This window comes from Panthera tigris, chromosome F2 (assembly GCF_018350195.1).
Source record: "Panthera tigris isolate Pti1 chromosome F2, P.tigris_Pti1_mat1.1, whole genome shotgun sequence".
Classification (NCBI taxonomy): domain Eukaryota; kingdom Metazoa; phylum Chordata; class Mammalia; order Carnivora; family Felidae; genus Panthera; species Panthera tigris.
In genome coordinates, this window is record NC_056676.1 from 70,946,850 (window position 1) to 70,972,571 (window position 25,722).

Here is a 25,722-nt window from a genome sequence, read left to right on the forward strand (position 1 = left end):
GGAATGCAGGTTGGACACAAGGTGAGGCTCTGTTGGGTTGTGTCCTGTGATGCCAGTAGGTACCCACACAGAACTGGTTGCCACAAGTGTGGCTTGGTTACATTAGTGACCAAATATCCTGAAACCGGAAAAGCTGAGAGGATCTCAAGTGGTCCATTTAGAGGGATCTAGCACTAGCAAGAGAGTGTGGCTAACCTAACCAGTGAACATCAGAGCCACTAACTGGTGAGCAGTTGTAGTTATGTGGTATGACCACTGACATTACAAGGACTCAGGGGCCACGTTTCTTTCAGGCTTCCCATCTCAGATCTAAGACACAGCCAGCCACTCGTGGTTGGTTAGTTTTTCTTTTGTCTCTCTTCCATTCATCCCATCTGTTCAGGTAGGTATTTGAACTCAGGGATCTTCTTGGGGCCTAGCCTCTTCCCTTTGGACACAAAGGAATGTTCTAGGTTCCATACGTGAACTTAGTGTGTGAGGGGAGGTAGGCAGGGAAGAGCAGGACCAAGAGGTGCCACACCGGCCTCAATTCTAGGCCTCCTACTTCATTCCAGCTTTGGCCAGAGGACCTCTGCTGAGGGCAACGGAGCACTTATCCAGCTACCTGCAGTAAGACTTCAATTTCTGTTTGTTCCTTAGGGAGAATTCTGGGGGTGAAATGGTGATTGGTTGGCACGATTTGGAAACAGTTGGGTCACTGACCATAATAGGATTGGCATCTCGCCCTTAAATTGTACTGCAAACATGTGATTGCATCTACTATGTTTCCAGGTTCTGTGCTGGATGCCAGTGGTTTAATAAGAACCAGGCAGAGCTCTTGCCTTTAATGAAATTAGAAGGTGATGGAGAAGACAGACATGTAGATGGATAATCAAAATATGAAGCCCACTTGTTCTGTCTGAAGAGAACCTGAGGTTTTGTGAAAGTACACAAAGGATTTTTATATTCCTCGGAGAGTCACAGATAGTATGAGAGATCCAACACTTGAACTGAATCATGAGAGATATGGTCTAATAAGAGCTATATTTGTAGAACATTCTAAAAAACATAAAGAATATAGGATATAAAAGCAAGGATCTGTCCATCTTATTCACCACTGTATTCCCAAAGTATCCTGGAAACACTGAATCCATTATCAGTTTTGATTCTCATACCCTCCCATTATGGGAGAAGGAAGAAGGAACATATTCCAGAGAGAGAAAATAAATGTACAGAGACAGAAAATTCATAGTCCATGACCTCATGGAATCCTGACCTATAGACGTTCCAAGGAAAGAATCTCAGTAAACTTTGCCAATGGCTACGTTGGATACACTGAGGGAAAAGGCAACAGTCTACCCTACATAATACCTCACAGTGTTGCACTCAGGATCTTAGCAAATTCACCATGGCTCAGAGTCTGGTCCACATCTTTGTAGGTTTATTTATTTTTTTTAAAGGCTCCATCACTCAGAGCTGTGCGTTAACCTTGCTTGTGAGACTTCTAGAATGACAACTGATTAATTTGGAATGAGAAATTGCCATTGTGGAAACCATAATAATCACCTTTTCATGACCAGCCTGTCCTACCTTTGCCAATTTAGTAAATTACAGTTACAAATAATTGTCATGGTGACCAGAACACTCGTGTCATAAGACTATTTTCTCCCTGTATAAGAGCAGAAATTATAGTCAGCAGACAGCTTGCCATGGAATCACATGTAGAAGAGTTAGGGTATTGAAAGCTTAATCGAACTCAGTTAAAATACCCTGATACATTGCCCTTTCCATTGGGACAGTTGTACCAGTGGAAACAAACTACCCAACATCACATGCCACTTTCCCAATGGCCCCATAATAAGGAACCAGAACAATCAGAGACCATTAGCAAAAGCACCCTCTTAGGCGATGTTTCCTCTTTGTTTTCAACTGTATTCAAACATGTTGCAATCAACTCCTGCAAGGCTGAAGGTCACTCTATTTTCTCTGGGGTGACAGTAACAACATCCTTTGAGAGCCTAACTGGGCTAAACACCTGCATTATGATCTCATTTAATCTTCACAGTTAAGTGAGATCTTTTTTTGCAGAGGTATAAACTAGGTCTTAGGTTAAATGACCTGCTCCGGCGAATTCAGCATTTGATGGCAAAGCGAGGATTCTGAGTCATTTTAAGTCCATTTAATAAGATGACCACTGGAAGTCCACTTCCAACACCATCCATTTGGGGAGACAAAACACGCATGCCTGACCAGATCACTAAAAAACCTTAGAAAGCTGTGACTGGATGAATGGGTCAGACAGTACAGGACTTCTGAGCAGAATGACATCACTGTGGGCCAAGGGGGCCAAAAGATTGGGAGGGGGTGATTTTGAGTTGGGAAACATTTCCTGTTCTCAAGTGTTAGACTATAAAAGGCAAACCATCAGAGTATATAAGCCACACTTCCCTCTTTCACAACCACAGCAGAACTGTTTTGCATTGATCCCAGATACGACCTCAGTATCTTTCAAAACAGCAATCCACAGCATAACACAGCCATTAGCATTTGGTTGCATTTGGAATACAAGATAGAAGGTGGATTAGCCATCTCTGGTTTGGGGGGCTGAATCTACAAGGCACTGAAGAGGCTCAATGATTTCGTCTCGCTGGTGGAAAAATAAATGACAAATTATGTTTGTAAGTGTGTGTGCATAAACTATCCAGAGATAGTCAAATAATCAATTAGCCAATAAAATCATTATGTAATGATCTTCGAATAGAAGGAGAAGGAATCTCTTCGGACTCATCAACCCATGGTTAATTAATGCTCCATTCTCGAATAAAGTTGATGTTAGAGGATCAACAGTTTTAGACAGTATTGTTAGTGAATAGATCTGCAAAAACCCACTTATGGTCCTTTAAAAAAAAAAATCAGTGCTTGATTCAGTCTCCAGAAGAACAAGCAGATCCTGAACAAAATGTAAAGGAGACATTCTTGCTAAATCATTTCTCTACCATACCATCAATCCCGAAAGGAGAAAGGAAGTCTAACAGAGGAACTAAGCCAGCTCATTTTAACCAGTGGATGCCTCAACTCTGAACCCAGGGAAGGAGAAGTAAGATCTTAGCCTCATCTGGTCCTTCCGTTTTGGGGTTTGAGAAACCCTGTGGAGTCATGACTCTTACTTGTTCATTCATTCAATATCCCAACAAATATACATGACTTTATCTGTGCATATATTCACTTACACATTTAGAAATTTAGTAACTTATTAGCAAGCATTTGCCAAGAGCCTACACTTTTCCAAATATTCTGTTAGCAACCAGGGAGTTGGAGAGAAAGGAAACAGAATTCCCACCCCCCAGGGAGCAGATGATGACTGCACAAATGATTTCAATATGGTGTGCGACCCAGTATGCACAATGGGTAGCAGGGGGCACAAATGAAAGAGCCCTCGGTTCTATGACTGGCCAAAGTGCTTTGAGTTTCCCAACTCAAAATCAGCCCCCTCCCCATCTTTTGGCCCCCTTGGCCCACAGTGATGTCATTCTGCTCAGAAGTCCTGTACTGTTTGACCCATTCAAGCACAGCTTTCTAAGGTTTTTAGTGATCTGGTCAGGCATGCGTGTTTTGTCTCCCCAAACGGATGGTGCTGGAAGCGGCAGAAATCCCATGTCCTCCAGTTTTACAAGGATCCTCACTCTTACATTACATCTGTCTCTGCAGTTAAGTCCTTTTGGTGCTACCGGACCCCACTGCTGCTAGGTCTGCTCTGCCCCGATACCACTCAACAGGACTGGCTTGGGAAAGGAGGAAATTAAAAGCTGAAACTAGGGGTGTCTGGGTGGCTCAGTCACTCAAGTGTCTGACTCAGATCACGATCTCGCAGTTCATGAGATTGAGCCCCGCGTCGGGCTCTACAGACAGCACGGAGCCTGCTTGGGATTCTCTCTCTCCCTCTCTCTCATTGCCCCTTCCCTGTTCACATCCTCTCTCTGTCTGTCTCTATCAAAATAAATAAGCCTTAAAAATTTTTAAATAAAGGCCCAAATTAAAAGAAGGGCAAGATAAGCATTATTTATATGTATTATGACTATGTACCTGGAAAACTGAACTAGTATTAGAGTCAGTAGGAAAATACAGTATGCTCACCAAAAGCTTTCTATGCACAAACAACTGCCAGTGAAAAAATATAGCGTGAGAGAATCTCACTTAGAATATGGTAAAAATGTCGGCAAGGATGTGGAGAAAGAGGATCTCTTTTGCACTGCTGATGGGAATGCAAGTTGGTGCAGCCACTCTGGAAAACAGTATGGAGGTTCCTCAAAAAATTAAAACCAGGACTACCCTATGACCCAGCAATTGCACTACTGGGTATTTATCCAAGGGATACAGGTATGCTGTTTTGAAGGGACACATGCACCCCCATGTTTATAGCAGCACTATCAACATAGCCAAAGTATGGAAAGAGCCCAAATGTCCATCGATGGATGAATGGATAAAGAAGTTGTGGTATATATATACAATGGAGTATTACCCGGCAATCAAAAAGAATGAAATCTTGCCATTTGCAACTACATGGATGGAACTGGAGGGTATTATGCTAAGTGAAATTAGTCAGTCAGAGAAAGACAAAAATCATATAACTTCACTTATATGAGGACTTTAAGAGACAAAACAGATGAACATAAGGGAAGGGAAGCAAAACTAATATAAAAACAGGGAGGAGACAAAACATAAGAGACTCTTAAATATGGAAAATAAACAGAGGGTTACTGGAGGGGTTGTGGGAGGAGGGATGGGCTAAATGGGTAAGGGGCAGTAAGGAATCTATCCTGAAATCATTGTTGCACTATATGCTAACTAATTTGGATATAAATTCAAAAAATAAAATTTTAAAAATTAAAAAATTAACAAAATTGTCAAGATTTATATGACAAAACTTTTGATGGGCCAAAGTTTAAAGTGGTGCCTCACAGACACTCTTAATGAGAGGAAGAGGCTTCTAAGAATCTTAAGAACACTGACCCATAAACAAAATAGGAGGGGCCTATCTCAAACATATATGGGTATGATTCCTAAACAATAAAATAAAATACCTTTATAAAGAGTTGCCCCTCCTGGGACCGAATGGGACAGAAATCGTTCAAGAAGAAAACAGGCTTGGGGCACCTGGGTGGCTGAGTCGGTTAGGCGTCCGACTTCAGTTCAGGTCACGATCTCACGGTTCGTGGGTTCGAGCCCCGCGTCAGGCTCTGTGCTGGCAGCTCAGAGCCTAGAGCCTGTTTCAGATTCTGTATCTCCCTCTCTCTCTGCCCCTCCCCTGTTCACGGTCTGTCTCTGTCTCAAAAATAAATACACATCAAAAAAATTATTTAAAAAAAAGAAGAAGAAAACAGGCTTCCAGAACCTTTTAAACTATGCCACAGCAAACACAGGACATTTCTTATGGAAAAGGAGGGATATTTTGTTATGCAATAATAAATGTCCAAAACAGAGTGCTATTAAATATCATTTGAGGATGCTGACTGCATTATTGTTAGTAGTAAGAAAAGACTAAAAACAATCTATTTTTTTCTTTTTTCTTTAAATGTTTGTTTATTTTGAGACAGAAAAAGCTCTAGAGCATGAGGGGGGAAGGGCAGAGAGAGGAAGAGAGAATCCCAAGCAGGCTCCGTGCTGATAGCATGGGGCTCAATCCCACAAACTGTGAGATCATGACCTGAGCTGAAATCAAGTCAGATGCTTAAGTGACTGAGCCACCCAGGCACCCCATGACCCATTTTTTTCATTAGTCATTAAATAAATTACAATACATAGATAGAGTGGAATCCTATGTAGTTTTACATAGCATGGTTTTCATAGACATGTCCTAATATAGAAAGATCTCTGTGATCACAGAAGTATTATTTTTATATTTTATTTTCAACTTTGTACCTGGTGCAGGCTGTATGCTCTCAGAGGTAGGCTCTATGATGATAGGACACTGTCTTGTCTTTTTTTTCACTGCTCTGTTCCCAGCACTCAGAACAATGCCTGGGACATAACAGATGCATGGTAAGTATATCTTCAATGAATGCATTTAAAATGTACAATAATCATCTGGCCTGTAGTAAGTTTTTAACAAATATTAGCCAAGGTTGTCATTTCTCGGAGAAATTCAGTCTTATAAAACTGACAAAAGAGATACGTCCCTACGAGCTGTCACAACCAGCCAGAGAAAGTTATTTTCACAACCTGCTGCTGACATGTTGTCGGGCACAGGCTCGGTGAACTTCCTTACTCGAGAAGCTCTTTCCTGGAATATAGTTCTATTAAAAGACTACCAAGTCAGCACCACAGCGGACACCCCATTTCCTCCCTCTGTCCCATTCTTGATGCCTTTTTTAGATGTCAGGCCTCACTGACTTCTTGTTTCCCATTGATTTGTCACCATCCCGATGTTCTTCCCCCATTACAAGGAGTGACCAGGACAGTTACACCACTGGCCCCCTGCCCTTCCTGCCAGTTCTGCAACAGAGAGAGATTACAGTGTCTTCCTATCTGGGACCCTGTTAGGAACTGGCTGGGCCCAGAGAAATTGCCCAGGCATTTCTTTGGGGTGGGTGGGGTGAGTGAGTGCTTACTAAATTGTAGCCTTACCAGGAACCTGACGCTTTACTGTGAACAACACACATTACTGCATTTATTCCACACTATAATCCGTCAAGTAGACACTGGGTTACTAGTCTCTCTTTCCAGATGCAAAACTGGAGGCCCAGAGAGTTCCAGGTCAGGGCGGGCAGGGCTTGAATCCCAGCCCCCACCACTCCAAGGTTCAGGCTTTAAACCGGCACAGGATTTATTCTACCATCTCAACTTCACTCCAAACCCTTCCCCAAAACTGATTATAATACCTAGCATTTCCTTCCTGGAGAGGGCTGGAAGTGTGGAAGTGGTAGTTTCCTACATCGCTGGTGGAAATTCAAGCCAGTACAAACTCTGGAATGCGATTGTGTGAATATGTTAAGACCCATATATTGTCCACACCTATCAACACAACGATTCTAATCACGATAGAAAACACTTCAAAAAATGAAAAAAAAGCTTCCATTATCCATTCACTCAACAAATGTCAGTTCAGAATCTTTTATTGAGGCAGATGGATTCTAGAGCACTAGGGAAGCAAAGCACACAAGGAGGCCCAGAACCCTGTGCGCATGGAAGTTCATTTCTAGCAAGAAAAGACAAGAAATGCATAGTTAATTTTTTTGTTAATGTTTATTTATTTTTGAGACAGAGAGAGACAGAGCATGAACAGGGGAGGGGCAGAGAGAGAGGGAGACACAGAATCTGAAACAGGCTCCAGGCTCTGAGCTGTCAGCACAGAGCCCGACGCGGGGCTCGAACTCACGGACCGCGAGATCATGACCTGAGCCGAAGTCAGACGCTTAACCGACTGAGCCACCCAGGCGCCCCGAGAAATGCATAGTTAAATATATAATACCACCAACTATTGATAAGTGCTGGAAAGAAAATGAGCCAGAGCAAAAAGGTAAACAATGAAGGGGGAGCCCAGGGCAGGCCTTTCGACGGAGGTGGTACAAACAGCACACCCACATAACGGGGCAGACAGGTTTAGTGTAAAGAACATGAAGTGCAAAGCCCCTGAGGCAGGAGCCAAGCTTGATGCGCTTCAGGGGCAACAGGAAGACACTGTGGAATTGGAGGGGTGCTCAAGGTGGAGATGAGCCCACCTCACAAAAATATTGAGTCACGCGTCAGTGCATAACTGCAAAGTAATAACTGTCTAATCATCAAGGCCTAGATTAGTACACTGCTATCTATCTACTTTGCAAACAGACAAAAAGGGGCCCTAGAGTTAGCTCGACGAAGGTCTGACTCCTGATTCTGCCATGTGTTACCTGGGTGACCTTGGAAATTTACGTAGCTTTTCCATTCCAGTTGATAAATAAAGACAATCATGGGCCCTCACCAGATAGATAAAAGTAAATGAGACAATGCAAGGAAAGCATTCTTCACAGTTCCTAGCCAACTCCGATAGGATAAAAATGTGGTGGTGGTGGTGATGATGATCATATTTCAATACCCAGAGGAAAATTTTAACCTGTGACTTTATAAGCCAGCAAAAGGTTGTATCATGCATGAACACATTCTCTCTGAAATGAGAAATATGTGCCATTTACTAGCTTTTAATCTAAACATACCTGTAAATGATATACTCCAGGCCATATGTGAGACAAACTGATATTATTTTACTAACAGAGAACTGGCATGAACATTAATTAGGTCAGAATAAAAGATCTATCTTCATCCAAAGTTGAGCCAAATTTTTCTTCCCTTATTTTCTGCTGATCAATCTCTGGGTATTAGATTTGACGTATTCCAATGGAGTTTAGGGTGGCTTATCACTATTTTGCATCAAGATCCTTATCTTCAAGTTCTACCAGATATCAACCAAATTAAAGTCCTCGCCAACTGATTCTTATGGAAGTTTGTATTTCTCCAATGTGCTCGGGAAATTTTACAAATAAATTGCCTACCAATTAGCACCATTTTTGGCGCAGAAAATGCGATGTCTCTTTTTTAACTCTTCGGTGCTCATGATAAAGTAGATTATGCAAGTTAAATCCCTCCCTTGTGCACAGGTTATTTTCATGTAATACAATAAAACAATGTCATATTTAGAATCAGAAGATTTTAGCTCTAGTTTTGATTGTGCCCCTTACTAACCAACCTCCTTAAATTGAGCATTAGGTATCTTAGAGAGATGGGAGACATACCTATGTTGAGCACAGAAATGTGCTCTAATAGAAAAAGCACCGGGGCCCCTGGGTGGCTCAGTTGGTTAAGCATCTGACTTCGGCTCAGGTCATGACCTCACGGCTCGTGGGTTCGAACCCCACCTCAGGCTCTGTATTGACAGCTCAGAGCCTGCTTTGGATTCTGTGTCTTCCTCCCTCTCTCCCCATCCTTTGCTCATGCTCTATCTCTGTCTCTCAGAAATAGATAAATGTTAACACAAAATTTAAAAAAAAGTAAAAGCACAAACTTGAGAATCAAGAATGGTCTCTTCCCTAATCTGGCCCCTTATGCAAACTGCGCCTTGGGCGATTCCCTTTGAGCCTCCATTTTGCCACCTACAGCATGAAAAGAACGGTATCCTACCACAGTGTTAGTGAAAGGTTTAAGGTAGGGCATGAGAGGTGTCTGAAACAAAGTATTAGTAGAGAACGTAATTTTCTTAGCAGATAATTAAATCTTCTCAGTATTCCTTTCAATGAGTTACCACTACTTCAGCATTATTTACGTAAAATGAAAATGAAGAATAATACACGATGGCACCAGGCAGCATTAAGATATATCATGCATATTCAAAATTTATTAAAGTAATTTCTTGCTGTGTAATATAGTCCATTTTCAGTGATAACTCTTAATTTTGTTCAAAGCACACATCATGCCCATTGACATGGATTTGTCCCACCTCAGATTCAGGGTCTCACATGAAAACCCACAAAGTCACAGTATATTTGCCAGCTATTCATACAATAATGCTGAATAACAAACAGCTCCAAAACACAGAAGAAAGCACAACATCCAGGCTTATTGAGAGACAATTCAATATGGGTCTTTTGTCTTTCAGCTTTTCCTGCAAGCAAAGGTAGCGACTGCCCTTTTTCCAGAATTTCTTCTCAAGTTAGAATACACTTGGATATAGAGACAGCGTCTCCCTCAGGAGTAAAGGGTGGACATGCTTACTGTCTAGCAAAACATAGATAATATCTGCCTTCAGAGCACATAGTTAGACATGTTCACTGCCTAATATAAAAAATTTGAGTCCCTTGCCCTCAAGGATCCCGTCCTGTAGCACAATCCACTCTATACGTAGGCATTACCTGGCCCTCCGTGCAGCACTCTGTGGGAACTGGGGTATATGGAACTGACACGGAAAAATGCTGATACTCTGATTATTGCTATTGCTGTGAGTAATTAAATCTTCTGTCTCTGACCCAGGAGCCTCAGGTTTTCTGTCAGAATCCCTGAAACTGCAGGAGGTTAACTTGTTAGTTTGCCATTATGTTAACATCTCCGTTTTCTCACATTTCTTGATGGGCTTGATTTCTCACTCGTGGATCTGTAGGTGGACTCATCCAGGTAGATGTAGATGGGATTGGTTGGGCCAATTGAGGCTCTGGGTTTGGTTCATGTGAGTCTTCCATGTGTTTCCTCATTCTCCTTGAACTGGAAGCATGTTGGTCTCACAGCTCAGGTAGAAGAGTCCGGGACAAACCACACCAATGTATCTGAAGCCTCGCACTCACCCACGTTCCACTGACCAAAGCAAATTCATGGCTGAGACTAGTCGATTGCCTGGGAATGCAGATTCCACCTGCTCTACCAGGAAACCCTGTACACGCATGTGGCAGAAAGGTGTGGACAACTGGAAAATGAAGGGCTGTCAGATGCCAAAAATTCTACCAGGCTTATGGAACTGTTCAGTGGCAACACATACCACCTTCATGGAAATGGAAGGAGGGTGCCACGGGGACAATGGTGAGCCCAGAGGGCAAGCCACAAGCCACGGAGGATTATCCCTAGGCCTTGAACCCACGGGGTTTGCCGGGCTGAAGTGTGCAATTGCTTGGGAGTGGTGCTTTCCTTGTTTCTCCCTTTCAGAAGGGGGATGTCTGCAACCATTATCCTATCCTGTCCCATCACTGTCTTTCAAGAGCAAATAGCTTGGTTTTGTTTCCTACGTACCCAAAGAGGAATTCTGCCCCAGGATGGAGCAAAAGAGACTTTGCCAATGTGATGAAGTGAAGGAATTTGGGAGGGGGAGAGCCTCCTGAATCAGCCGGGTGAACCTTAGAAGAGTAATCACAGGGGTGGAAGAGGGAGGCGGTCGCATCAGAGAAGGGAAGACACACGACAGAAGCACAGGTCATTCGGAGACGCTCTACTGCTGCCTTTGGATCACACATCAAAGGGCCACGAAGCACAGCACGCAGGCGGCCTCTGGAGGCTGGAAAGACAAGGAAACAGATTCTCCCCCAGAGCCTCCAGGGGGAACGCAATTTTGTCAACACCTCGCTTTTTGCCCAGTGAAACCTGTTTCAGACCTCTGACCTCCAGAAGCGTAAGATAATAAATCCGTGTGGTTCCGAGCTACTAATTTTGTGTGACTCTGTCACAGCAGCAATCGTGTACAAGTGCAGTTCCAGAACCACACGTCCATCTCTAGGCACCATCACACTAGGGTCTCAGTACTCATCTCACCTCACACCCGAGCCTCATGAATTACATCAGCAGTGTGTACACTGACCGGCAGGTACTCACCCCTACCGGCCCTCAGAACAAAAGTACTGACCCTAGAACAAGTGTCCTGGGTATCAGCCACATTTGTAGGATGAGACACATCCTTCTGGGATAGGGGGAGGCGCAGAAACAGTAACTGAGAAGGAACTCAGAGGAAGCCCTTAGGTTTCAAATGCAATGAGGGGCACCTGGGTGGCTCAGTAGATTGAGCGTCCAGCTTTGGCCCAGGTCATGATCTCACAGTTCGTGAGTTCGAGCCCCACATTGGGCTTGCTGCTATCAGCATGGAGCCCGCTTCGTATCTTCTGTCCCTCTCTCTCTCTGCACCTCCCCTGCTCATGCTCTCCTCCTCAAAAATAAATAAACATTAAAAAAAATGAACTGTAATGTAATAAGGAAGGGTCTTCTCTTATTTTTCAGAGATATGACAACACAGTCCATTAATGAAAGACCAATTAATGACACAAGATCACAGAAGGGACAAACTTACTGAGAGACATGCAGATGGGAAGAAAGGAGTCCATCAAGGGCCTAAAAACATTGACCTACCCTTTGGAAATTAGAATGTAACTGCCCTTGAAAACTAAAATTTGTTTATAATTCTATTTCCTGTAAGTTATTCCTCAGGAAAAACATTCCACACTCTATGCTGGGGAGATTCATATTAATATGACTAACAAAGTATTAATAGCCTCACTATATAAAAAACAGGTAGAAATCAATAAGAAAATACTGGAGCCTCAATAGTGAAATAGACACAAATAAAAGGTCGTAATATTTTATATAAAATAACTGCAGCTGGCCAATATAATAAAAGTTTTTTTAATTCTTTTGTAATCAGAGAAATACAAGTTAAAATAGGAGTGAAACAAATCTTTTTTGCCTATTAAAGTAGCTAGAAGGACGTATCACAGACATATATTGCTATTCAGAGTAAGGTATTAATACAATAGCTAGCACTTTTTGAGTACTAACTATATCTTAGGAGGTGCCCAAGTGCTTTGCATATACCATCTCATTTTAGTCTCACATCAATGCTATGATATAGCTACTATTTTATTTTTTTATTTTTTTTATTTATTTTTTTTTAATATATGAAATTTATTGTCAAATTGGTTTCCATACAACACCCAGTGCTCATCCCAAAAGGTGCCCTCCTCAATGCCCATCACCCACCCCCCATCAACCCTCAATTTGTTCTCAGTTTTAAGAGTCTCTTATGCTTTGGCTCTCTCCCACTCTAACCTCTTTTTTTTTTTTTTCTTCCCCTCCCCCATGGGTTTCTGTTAAGTTTCTCAGGATCCACATAAGAGTGAAACCATATGGTATCTGTCTTTCTCTGTATGGCTTATTTCACTTAGCATCACACTCTCCAGTTCCATCCACGTTGCTACAAAAGGCCATATTTCATTCTTTCTCATTGCCACATAGTATTCCACTGTGTATATAAATCACAATTTCTTTATCCATTCATCAGTTGATGGACATTTAGGCTCTTTCCATAATTTGGCTATTGTTGAGAGTGCTGCTATAAACACTGGGGTACAAGTGCCCCTCTGCATCAGTACTCCTGTATCCCTTGGATAAATTCCTAGCAGTGCTATTGCTGGGTCATAGGGTAGGTCTATTTTTAATTTTCTGAGGAACCTCCACACTGCTTTCCAGAGCAGCTGCACCAATTTGCATTCCCACCAACAGTGCAAGAGGGTTCCCGTTTCTCCACATCTATAGCTACTATTTTAAACCTCACTCTAAGATAGAGAAAAAAATACCTAAGGGCTAAAAATATTTAATAATCGGCTTAGGGTCACACAGATATAAGATGTTCACAACTATAATGGGCAATTTGAAAATATGTAGCCGAAGCTTGAAAATGTGCCATTTGACCAATTAATTCTAATTCTAGTAATTATTTTGTACAGACATAATATAAACTGTAAGAAAGACTACTTGTGCAAACATGTTTATTAAGGAGTAATTGATAGTGGTAAATGTCTGAAAATAAAGTGTTTAAGACAGTTAAGTAAATTGTGTAATATTTATTCAATAAGTTTGATTCCATATTTAAAATGCTACTAATGAAGAGTTTTTAATAACATGAGAAAATACCTCTACTATAAATGTAGAGGGAAATTTTGATACAAATTATATTTATATTATACTGAACACGTACACCAGCCACTGTGTGATTTTATATAAAATTTAAAATATTTAATTATGTGTTTGTATTTATAGATATATAATTTTCAACTCATTTTGTGAGAAAGAGATAAAGGAATGAAAACTCTGAGAACATAAAGAAGTTTTCAATGCAAAACTATTAGTGTGAGCTTGAACCTAAGTCTGTCTGACTCCACAGCCAAACTCTCCACTACTGGAAATGTTTTAAATCTATGACTAAAACAAACAGAGTGGATAACCATTGACCCAAACTTAGTAATGGTGTCCTTCAGTCCTGAATTATGGGCAGGATGGCTTTATCTCGTTTACTCATTAAGGTGTAAAATGTTATAAATGGCACCATGGATCCATCTCTTGATTTTTATCATTTAATATTATGCTATATTTGTTCTTTATATTTTGAAGTAAATTTAAATTTTAGGTGTATCTTGATAACTTTTTCCCACTCAATATTAGATTTCTGATACTTATCCATGTTGATGGATAGACCTCTATTTCATGTAACTGCTGCATAGTGATCCATTTTTATCACAATTTACGTATTCATTCTTCCATTCATGCACATTAAGTTTTCTTCTTTTTTATCTCATTCAAATTCCTTTTGCAAATATCTAAGGTTTGCCCTTGGATGTACATACAGAAATGGAATTGTTGGGTTATAAGGTATAAATTTACTTGATGGTACATTTTTCTTCTATCTGTACTCGTGAGAAAACACTGCAGCAATGAACAACCTCAGAATTACAGTGACTTAACACATAATATGCTTCTCCTTCTCCTGCTTACTGTCTTTTTCTCAAAGAAGAAGATAACTTTATGTAAAGCAGCCAGCAGGAACCGACTGGCATCTTGACTCCCAAGAGAGTGCCAGCTTCCAAGGGAGAATGGCAGGCCATCCCAAGTCAAGCATCTACACCGATCCAGTCATCTTGGGCTGCAAGAGCAGGTTTGCAGTACATAACGGGCTACCATAGACCACCCTTTTACGGTGGGATGGGGAACGGGCAGTTCTCAGAGCAAGGAAGTCAACTCTCCAAGAGCATATATAGACATCCTCTCTGTCCGCATCTCTACTGAAGATTACTCCGGCTTTCCCTTTTGTGTGTTTTCCAGAGCTATAAATATAGAAGTTCTCCATTTAGAGAATCTGCTTCTTGGTTATTATATCGTAAGTATTTTTCAGACTTTCTTGGGATCACGAATTGTGACAAAGATCATTGAGTTTCAGATCGCAAGAAGAGAAAAAATAAAATAAAGTTCAAGTGGAATAAGAGTAATACATCTGACCTAAAAACCTCTTTCCCAAGCCTAAGCAATTTTAGACAGATGGCCTTTCCAGGGTGATATATAACTTGAAAGACTTTATCTTGGAATGGAGAAAAATAGGAAGCCGTTGACATGTGGCCTTTTCTAAGCCTAGTGCCCTATGTTCTAGTTTCAACAGGGGCATGTAACCATTATGGTACTTGTCATTTGCACTGCCAACCAGTCATGAACAGAAACCTCATTTGCTGAGTATACCTCAAAATCTAACCTTCCCACTGAATTTTCATACATACGTATAGTTGAAAATATAGTAATTCAAAAACCTCAGTGTCTAGCCATATACCAGGTGTGTGACCTGAGGCAAGCTAATTTTTAGTTTCTCTCTCTGTAAAATGAGAGAAATTATTACATTATTTCTAAAGTCTCATGAAGCTTAAACATAATATGGATATATATGCTCGTGAATATACACTGCAATCCAATAATGACAGTGACCATATCTAATGAGACAGAGGAGGAGGAAGAGGCAGAGGAGGAGAAAGAGGGTCAAGACAATGGGCCACATATGTCGAGGGCTCATTTCATGCCAGGTGTTATTATAATCTCTTTATGTTCTTTATCTCATTTGCTCAACCAACCACCATACGAGGAGTGTGCAGTATTGCATCATTGAGCGAATCAAGAATTTGAGGCACAGGGAGTTGATAGTGATGGATGAAAGATCTGAAGCCTGTGGTAAGCCAGTTCGTCATTCTACGGGGGTGCAGGAGCACACAACTATTCCTCACACACGTCACTCTCTCACAGAAGCCAAGTAAAGGACCTCTGATACAGATAACGACTAACCTGCCTTTCCAAGCTGAGTAAAAAGAGGGTTTTGGTGGTTTAAATAACTTTCCCACAGGTAGAAGTAACGAAGTCAGACTCAGAATCAGGTAGATGTCTTATCTATCTCGGGGAAAGATATCGGGGAAAGAAAAGAGTAGAACAGGGAGAAAGAATGTCTTCCTCGTTATAATATTATGTGTAGCAGGCATCGTGGAGAGAGAAAACAGCCCAGACTGTCCAGATGGAAGAATTCTGGGGATAAAACCCTAGTTCTGTGACCTTAAAAAATTAAAATTAAAATAATAAAAATTAAAAAAATAAAAAGTTGTTTGCACATGGGTAGGTTATTTCATTTTGCTGAGCAGACTCAAAGAGCTGCTCAATAAGTGGTAATTATCTTCTCCTTTATGAATAATCTCACAGCTTTACTTTATTACAACATTTTGCTATTGATGATCATTAATAATATGGACTCCATCAAACAAACAAACAAAGCAAAAACAGACCCGAAATTACTGAGAACAAACTGGTGGCTGTCAGAGGGGAAAATGTGGGGGATGGGTAAAATGGGTGAAGGGGAGAAGGCGGTCAGGCTTCCATTTATGGAATGAGTAAGTCAAAGGGATGCAAACGTATAGGGTAGAGAATATAGTCAATGGTATTATGATAGTGCTGCATTGGGACAGGTGCCGGCCACACTTGTGAGCACAGCATAACTTAATAGAGTTGTCCAATTACTATGTTGTACACCTGAAACTAATGTAACACTGTGTGTCAACTATACCTCAATTAAAAAAATAATAATATGGACTCCAGGGTCTTGTCTTGCTAGTTCATTTTAAAGTGTTTTAGTTTATTCTAAGTAGCTTAATTTTTTTTTTATAAAAACAAACAAAAAAGAAAAACATGTTTCCAGACTGGCAGACTTATTTTTCTCTGGGGTTTGTCTGTTTTTGATTTTGATAACCTCACTGACATACCTAACACATAGCTTACTATTGGCAGAGGCTGTAGTCACAATGTTCCCGACAACAGCGATATAGGGAAGGCCACAAGGTTTAAGCACCTCACGTATCTCACACTTGATGGTACCACTGGCCAAAGCAAATCATGGCTTTTGTACTTGATGAGAGGTTTGATGAGAAGATCTCTGTTTCTTTTCTTGGTTAATTTTTTTTTTTTTACTTACCAATTTACTGTCCTTTTCAATTCATACAGTTGTTTCCAGTGTGCAAGAGATAACCATAATAATGGACAGAGGAGATACTGGAGTGGAAAGGAAACTAAGAGATGTTCTTCTCAAACCTCTCACCCAATGCGAAGTCACCTTGACAGATCCATCATATAATCAAGCAAAGGCTTTACTGCCTAGATAAGGTAAGTTAGTACCTCATTGTATTCCAAATTGTTCATTAATTCAGCACTCAAACAAACATTTATTGAGCACTTACTGCACATCAGGACTATCAAAGGCATTATGGGTAACAAAATACATAAAACAAAGTTCCTACCCTCATAGAGCTTATATTCGTGGGTGGGAAAGACAAAAAGCCAAGCCAACAGTTATACAATAAAAAAGAAAAAAAGTATTTTAAGAGAAGGGAGTACAACAAGGGAGCTTCAACAGGCAGTCAAGGAAAGTCTCTCTGAGGAGGTGACACTGAGCAAAATATCATTTAAAGTAAAGGAGTGAGTCAGTCACAGCTTTGGAGGGAAGAACATTCATACAGATTGGAAGGAAGAGAGAAAGAACATAAAATGGGAAGAACCCAGAAAGTGCAAACTTGCACAGTCCAGTAACAGAAAGAAAACCAACATGGCTAGAACAGAGTGGGAGAAATTTACTAAGTAACATTGTTCAGTTGAATCAAAGGCAAACTTCCCATAACTTCTATCTAATGAATTTATAACCTGCTGATTCTCACCTGGTTTAAGAAGTAATTGAACAAACAAACAGATGCATGGATACATTATCCCAAGGCAGGTAAGCTGAAAGGATTTTAACACCAGAAGGTGAAATACCACCAACCGGAAGAAAGACACATGACCCCCACATTCACACAGCCCTAGATATTGAGACTAAGGAGAGTTTCTCAAGCCTGGTAAACATAACGTCCATCCATTATGCCTAATGCCCACCCTCCACAAATAAGCCACCAAGAATAACTCTGTGTTGCCTTTCATACTAGGTTTCATAATGTAAAAGTTCCAAGTCAAATAATACCTTAGAATTCCAACCCTGGCCACTATTTCCAGGCCCAGCCTCTTTACAATGTACACTCCTTCTCACATCATCCACTCCAATTTCTTTCCTGAACACAAACCTGACTCTCCCCAAAGGACAAAACTTCCTTTACAGTTCTTACAACAGCCGTTGGCTTCAACACAGTCATGAAGCAGTATACTATGGTCTATCCCCCTTAGGGCTACCTGTCACTTTTCTAAAAACCCTGTTCTTTGAAGGCCCAAGATATCTGTTTGACCACTATTCTCTACTAGCTTTTGTCTTCTACTGTACCCCCAGTTATTCCATCTTATTTACTAAAAAACTTGGCATCTGACCCACAGTGTTTCCCTAAAACTCAATTCCTGCCTTGTCATTTCTGACGTCAGTGACCATCCAGATGAGTTATCCAATAACCTGGCTGCTCAACAACTTGAACTTCATCTCAGGGTACCTTGTGCCATACTGACCTCTGCTACTAACTCCCAGGTTCTCACCACTTGACAATGTTCTATGTCTGAGGTTACTGACTCCACCACTCTTAACTCATCTTTTCCTCCAGCTGCCTCATCACCTCTTCAAATTACTCTTATTTTCCAACATTGAAACTGACTATAAACTGACCTCACTGCCCAAAAGCAGGAGCAGTTAGTTCCCTTCCTTCCCTAAGTAGTTCATATGACCTATCATATTTCAATAACTTCTGGACAAAAGTATTTCAAATTCCCTCTCTCTTCATCTGTCCCTTTTTCATACTTCACTACAAAAACCCGATGCTTGAACTTTTTTGTGTCTACGCATGGGCAGCATTGGTGGAGAGAAAGAGGTATCAGGATATTTCAGTCAAGGTGCCGGCAAGAAACACAGAGCAAGCTCAAACTGGGTAATTCAGGAAAATTTTAATAAGAGCACTGTTTATAGAGCAGCAAGCAGTGTACTGGGAAACTCACAAAGGATCTTGCAGGACCAGGACGAGCAACAGGCAGGGTGAAGTGATCACTCCAAGACCTGACAGGGGATAAAGAAGGAGCAGCTGACCAAACCCAGAGACAAGCCTACTCAGCAGCATCTATGGCCTTCGGTGGAGAGACACATCTAGACTCTGGCAACCTCTATAAAAAAGGAGCGGAATAAGCATCACAACCTTCCTCTCCTCCTTTCCTCTAGTCTCCCGCTAGTGCTTTCCCCGGACAAAACATCCTGAAAGACACAAGAGGTGGTGGATATGGCCATACAGGTCACCCTCCGGGGGGGTAGGGGTGGTTTTGAGGGGCAGGTGTAAATTGCCAAACGTAGAGAATATATTGAAATAATCCACAATTATAAATTCATGATCATCACCCCAACTGGACCTTGGAAGTATTGACAGGTTTCTCTTGTTCACACTTGTTTGGACTTTTCACAATTATCTCAAAACTTCCATTTTCTTTAGAACTCCACACTCTACCCTTTGTCCCATTTCACTATCAGCAAATGACCTGGTATCCAGTTTTTCAGAGAAAACAAAAGCTACCGGAACACTCTCAACTTCCGGGCTACAAATCTATAAAACCCATCTTCGCCATCTCTCCTGCTGCTATCACAGATGAGTAATTTCTCTTATGCAAGCCATTACCCCCTCTTACACTCTGGAGCCCCATCCCCTCCCTCCTTCTCAGAAGAAATTTTCTACGTAAAATTTCATTCTGCCCGAGCCTTTCCCATCAGCATTTGAATACACTTGATCCAGCCCATGTTTAAGAAACCTATTCCAGCCCTACATGCCCTTCTAGTAAGGAGCCATCATCACTCTTCCCTTTCACAGCCAAGCTCCCCCCCTCCACCGCCAAAGTTGTATATATTTTGTATATACACTGGTGATAGGTACCTAGTCATGGCCCTTGAGATGGACTATTCTGGGCAGGAGCAGAGGGTGAGTTAGATAACCCAATCCATTCATTTTATGGATGAAGACCAAAAATGAGCAATGACTTGCTCAAAGTCCTACAGCAAGTTCTAGGACTGAGATTCAATCTGATGACTCTAGGCTCACCAGCCAGTGCTTCTTCCCTGCACCAAGCAACCTCCTCCATTTGACTTACCCCAATAGTTGTAAAAGTGTTCACATTTAGAATGCATTTCTCACTCTCATAAATTACATTTAATAGCTTGTATAAAATGGAAAAAAAGTAGTCAGGAAAATGACCCAGGTACCATAAATCTGGCCACATCTCAACGGCTGAGGGCGGAGGAGGCAGGAGGGACCAGGAGGGACCAGAGAGCATAGACATCATTAAAGTTCAATTTTTAAAGGGCAGTGCTTGACTTCAAAAAGCTTTAGGTTCCTCTCTTAATGCCTTGAGATCTGCCATCATTTAAAACATTCGTGTCTAAGAATCTTCAATCTTATTAAAATATTTGGCTATATTAAAGTCACATGACATCAGCTCATGATAAATATTTCTACTCCCCAACCCTGATTTATGAGAACCAGCTAGTAAATAGTCTCTGATTCGAACAGTGATTAACCATTATTCACGAAGCAAAATGAGCTTGCCCCGGCATGTCATAAATTTAATGTAATCTCATCTTGCTTCACATTTTATCCATGGGTTTATTCTAATTTCAATCTTCTCCCATCTTGCCACAGACTCCAAGAAATGTGCACAAAGAAACTTAAGAAGAGCCATCTTCGGCCAAACCATACCCTTGGGAGACAGTGAGGATGACTCAGGGAAACATAGCACCTGACTGTTGTTAATAGAACACAATCGGAAGTGGTCCTCAGGGGAAGGCATGAGATTTGCCATGAATCCCCTGTCTTGAATCGATTCAAGACTAGCCATTAAAAGGCAAACCCCAGCAATCCTGGAAAAGAAGGAATCTGACTATTGAGGATGTAATATGGGCAGTATGTGTTTGGTAGATCAATGGTAATTTGTCAGGCTTTCTAACCGTAGTGATGGATAATCCAGGAAGTGAATCATTCCTCAGAGTGATGGCTGTTAATAGAGCCATATAGTGAATTCCTCTCTCTACCATGGATTTCCAGTCACTAAAGTCATCAAGTTGCCCTGAAGACCCCTCAAAATAACGTCTTGCTATTGTAAAGGGCCTCCTGTGACTCACTACATACCACATCTGGTCCGTGTACTCAGACTCCTTTTCCACCATTCCCTGTTCACCTTACGTTCAAAGTTGCTGCCATGCCAGTTTGTTTCAGCACAGCTCTGTATGTCTGGGTCCTAAGCATCTTTCAAAATTCATCTCAAATGTCATCTTTATGGGAAAATGTCCCTAAGTATATCCCTCCCCATATCCTTCATAGCAACTCTTCTCAAACTTGAATGTGCAAAAACATTACCTGGGGATCTTGTTAATATGCACATTCTCATTCAGGGGGTCTAAGGTAGGGGTTCTGCATTTCCAGCAAAGTCCTAGATGATGCTGATGCTGCTGATCTATGGACAATACTTTGGGCAACCAGACTGTAGCTGTAAGAGCACCTCTGCTGAGCTCTGATGACACCCTGTGCACCAACCTCTTTCCTAGAACTCTTTTGCAATGGTTCAATTACAGTGTTTATCAGTCAACAGAAACTATGAATCTTTAAGTTGCAAGTGACAAGAATCCAACCAAATATAGAATGAGGGGAAAGGCAAGGGTTGTTTTGGCTCAGGTTGAAACAAAAATTCTAGAAATATCCAGGTTCAGACACAGCTCGATCCACATGTTCAAATGATACTGTTGGTACACACTTCTTTCCCTCTCTTGGCTCTGTTATATTCTCCTTGGCTTCTTTACTAGGAAGCAAAAGCGGTGAGCTTAGCAACCCCCTTCCCAGGTGATCACAGACCAACGAAAAAGATAGGCTAAACAATTACTAATCAAAGATATACGCTACTAACAGAGAGATGTTCAGGGTACAATGAGACCTGAGGTGATAAGGGACCTACTCAACCTGGAGAATTGATGGTTAGGGCTGGGAGAGGCCTTCCAGAAGAGGTGATGTCAAATCTAGGTCTTGTAGTATGACAACTAGGTTCCTAGGGAAGAGCATCCAGGCATGAGTCACCCTAAATGCTCCCCTTAGCAACTTCATTAATAATGTATACAAAATCAGGAAAGCCAGCCTGATATCCAGATAGCTATGATTTTCAATGCCATGTATCAGGGTTTTTGGAAATGCCTAAAAGATCTGAGTAAGATCATGAAATCTAAATGCTGGTAAGTTAACCGCCATGCAATCTTCCTTATTTTATAGTAGAGAAAATAATTTGAGACCCAGAAATTTGAAATGACCAGATGTTTATTGACTCTTTCGAAGACATTAACAATTCCACTTCTATATTCCTAAATACCCTGGTGCGTGGAGTAGTACTAATACAACCATAATTTCAGAGATCAGTAAAATGACTGTTCCAAGGGAGACAAATTTCCTTCTAATCAAGCTTTTTACAAGCAAAGATAGTTTCTAAGAAATATATCCATGTACATGTTGAAAAGACTGCAAAAATGATAGCAGAAAAACGTGTCATAAATTCATCTAGCAAGTATTTCGTGTATACATCGTATGGGCAGGCACAGAGAGAGGAAACCTGAAAGGGTTACAAACACCAATGGTCACCTCTGCCCTACAATGGAAACCATTATTGAGAATTTAGCTTCAGGGATATTAAAAAATCCCAGGGCTAGGGTTTGGGATTACAAAGATTAATAGGATTGAGGTAAAGTTACATTATCAGTACATTAAATTTGTTTAATTCAAACATACCAGAGAACACTCAAACACACATGTGTACATGTGCAGGTACATCATATGAAGCAGCCGAGCTCATATGGTTACACAATATAACCCTGAATCCAGATTTTCTGGATGCAAATCCCACCTCCATTGAGTGTTCATTGTATGACATGTGACAAATCATCTTCCGCCTTAATTCTCGCATCTAAAACACGAAGATGATTAAGTACATCTATTTTTACAACTGGTATAAAGATTAAAAGAGATCATGCATGCAATGTGTTTGTAACAGACCCTCGAACACGGTAAGTGCCTCTAAATATTTGCTCTCATAATGGTAGATGGCTCTCCCCTCCATTTCTAAGAATATATTCCCACCAGTAAGGATGAGGTGGGCTATGGAAATCTGCATAAGCCTTTCTCAGCTCCAGCTCACCTCATTGTGTGAGGAGATCAAACCTTTCAGAGTATGTTCCTGTGGTCCAGGAATACATCACACCCTTAAAGGCAAACCAAAGGGACAGGGACCCAAGTCTTTTTGAGTATACACAATTTCTCCAATGAGGGCTCACTTTAAAACCTTACTAGTGACAAGGTATATTCTAATGTCCAGAGTTACACCTTAAAAAGTAGCGGGATTACTGGCAAAGTCAAGGACCAGGAGTCAGAGACTTATATTCTTGTTCCAACTCGGCCACGGCCACCTTCTGTGATCTGGGTGCATCACTCAACTCTGTCTCATTTTTTTATCCAATGAAATGAAGATAATATCAACCACTATTGTTCTCTCCTGGGGCTGTTGCCAAGATCAAATTAGTGGGAATGTGCTTTGAAAATAAAAGAAGGAAATCAGAAAAGAAGAAAGGAGAGAAGAAAGAGAAGAGGAAGGGAGGGAAGGAACGAAAGCAATTGTTGTCCAGGGCAGGGTGACAAATGTTGATGGGTTGCTGGTGGCCTGAGTTCTCACTGCCTTTGAAATAAACTCCAAACACGACTATTGTGATGTAAAGAAAAGAGCAATAATGTTGAAAGAACACTGTTAAGGGAAACTGCAAACCCTCTCTTCTGGGGTTTCCTGCCCTTGGAAGGAGCATCCACTGGTGGGATACTCCTGGCCTCCCTCCACTCTCTCACTGACTCTCCCCTCTTCCCACCATCCCCTACCCAAGAAGAATGGTAGGTTTGGAAGGAGAAATAGGGCCTACATAGCCTAGCCTCTTCCACTCCTCATCACGAAAACCTTGCTTTTCTCTGCTTCAAACGCCTGTGGGGAGACACCTCTCCTGGTCCACAGTTCAAGGACCATGTGAGTATGTAGGCCTCAGTGTAAGGAAGCCCAATGGGGTGCACAGAGAAGCCACATCCTTAGCTACTCACTTTTCTCTTTTGGGGTAAAATGCCCCAGCTTTTCTGCTGTGCTCCCCCTGGAGCCAGAAACACCATCCTATAGAGGCTGCACATTTGGGAATGGGTAAGCCAGCCTCTGCTTCCTCTCTTGCCTCGTTAATAATTAATATTAGTCAACACTATCGATTATATTATTATTCCTGGTCGTGGACAATAAGTAACGGTAAGAATTGCCATTACATTATATAGCTTCTATATCATTAATAATAGCAAAAATATCACTTTACAGTTATAAAATGTTTCCCATCTATTAACATACTCAGATCTCAAGTAGCCCTATTAGGTGGTCAGACAAGTTATTATGATCCTCATTTTAGATGAGGAAACTGAAGTTCAGGGAAATGATCTTGAGAGCCAGAAGCAGTGCTAGAAGCTGGACCTTCACAGTCTTTTGTTAAATGTTCTTTTTCAAATGAACAATCACTCCATTATCCCCTCATGGACTGAACACACCCCACCTCACCGTATGAGGTACAGGAATACCCACAAAAGCACTCTTAGACTATACAGTCCTAATTCACTGGACTTTTATAAGGATTACGGGATATTTTTTCCATGTATAAATATACAGGATGTTTATAAACTGAAAAGCGCTGGACAAATGTAAGACATTATTGTCCCATTGTTCTCATTTCAGATGGCTCATGTTCCTAAGACACATCGCAAGTCTTTACTATGCTGGTGGAGTTTGGGTTAACTGATCCGTTGTTTGTCTGTGGATTTCACATTTGTCAAGTATGAGAGAAACCAGACTTCATGAAGCAATTAAGCGATCGTAAGCCAGGTCAGAGAAGATGTTTTGCTAGAAGCGATGGGAGCCAGACACATCCCGCTCTGTGTAAATTATACATGTATCTGCTTCAGAGATTGTATCACCGCTCTTTGTTCCGCTTGTCCCTAACCCCATGGATTCCACTCCGCCTTCGGCCAATAGCCCTCACTTGTGTCTTCCACGGTTTTGGCCAATATGGCAATTCCTCCTGCCTGTTAAAGGAGTCTGGTCAACTTGACCTGGGCCAAGCGATTTATTGAATTTTATTTAAAGGTAGATCATTTGTTTTCCTCAATATGCAAGTCTAATTCATGGAAAACCTTCAACAAGAAAAGGATTATACTCTACTAACTTTGTAAAACTAAGACAACAAGCACTACTTTTAAGTTTACTGTGGAAAGGGCATGGTTTTTGAATCAGGGAGACCAAGGTTCCATTCTCTATTCCACATGACAAATTTTGAGATCCAAGGATGTTGTGGAAGAGCTACTTTTTATGGAAGGTTTACTGTGTTCTAGGATCTACCTAGATTGCTCTTTTACCTAATTTCACAATGTCCTCACTTAACTGTGCATTCACTCAGTAAGTATTTACCGAACAACTACTATGTGGTAGGCACTGGACCAACAGCATTGAGCCTAGGACTTACAATCCATTTGGGAAGACACACACTGAACAAGAAATTCTAAGTGTCAGGAGGACCAAGAGGGAGTAGTTCAGAGTTCTGAGTGATCATATAATAGAGGTACCCGAACCAGCTGCACAGTCAGGAAAGATTCAGGGATGAGTCGAAAGTTAGCCAGGTGAAAGAAAAATGGGGTGGGACAGAGCATTCCAGGTGAAGAGAAAAGAAAGTGTGAAAAATTACGTGATAGGAAAGAGTATGTGACCCATGTGAGGTACTGAAACAAAGCCGAGGATTGCTGAAGCACAGAAAAGAGGAAACATGGTAGGAGATGGGGCGAGAGAGTAAGATACAAAGCTTTGTTGAGCATATAAAATTTTTTTATTTTATCTTTAGAGCCATAGAAGCCACAAAAAGAT

The 25,722-nt window shown here is 41.2% G+C and overlaps 1 long non-coding RNA gene across 3 annotated transcripts; it reads left to right on the forward strand.

Annotated features, from left to right (window-relative positions):
- LOC122235129 lies at positions 1 to 24,831 on the forward strand. 3 transcript variants are annotated; one of them, XR_006213264.1, is made up of 7 exons: positions 1 to 21; positions 555 to 609; positions 14,261 to 14,404; positions 14,572 to 14,626; positions 15,374 to 15,459; positions 16,771 to 16,929; positions 24,544 to 24,831. It is a non-coding gene; the product is annotated as an uncharacterized LOC122235129 (long non-coding RNA). The 3 variants fall into 3 exon arrangements; XR_006213262.1 differs by lacking the exon at positions 1 to 21 and having other exon boundaries at positions 498 to 609; XR_006213263.1 differs by lacking the exons at positions 1 to 21; positions 24,544 to 24,831 and adding an exon at positions 20,406 to 20,690 and having other exon boundaries at positions 498 to 609.
- Positions 24,832 to 25,722: the final 891 nt, after the last annotated feature.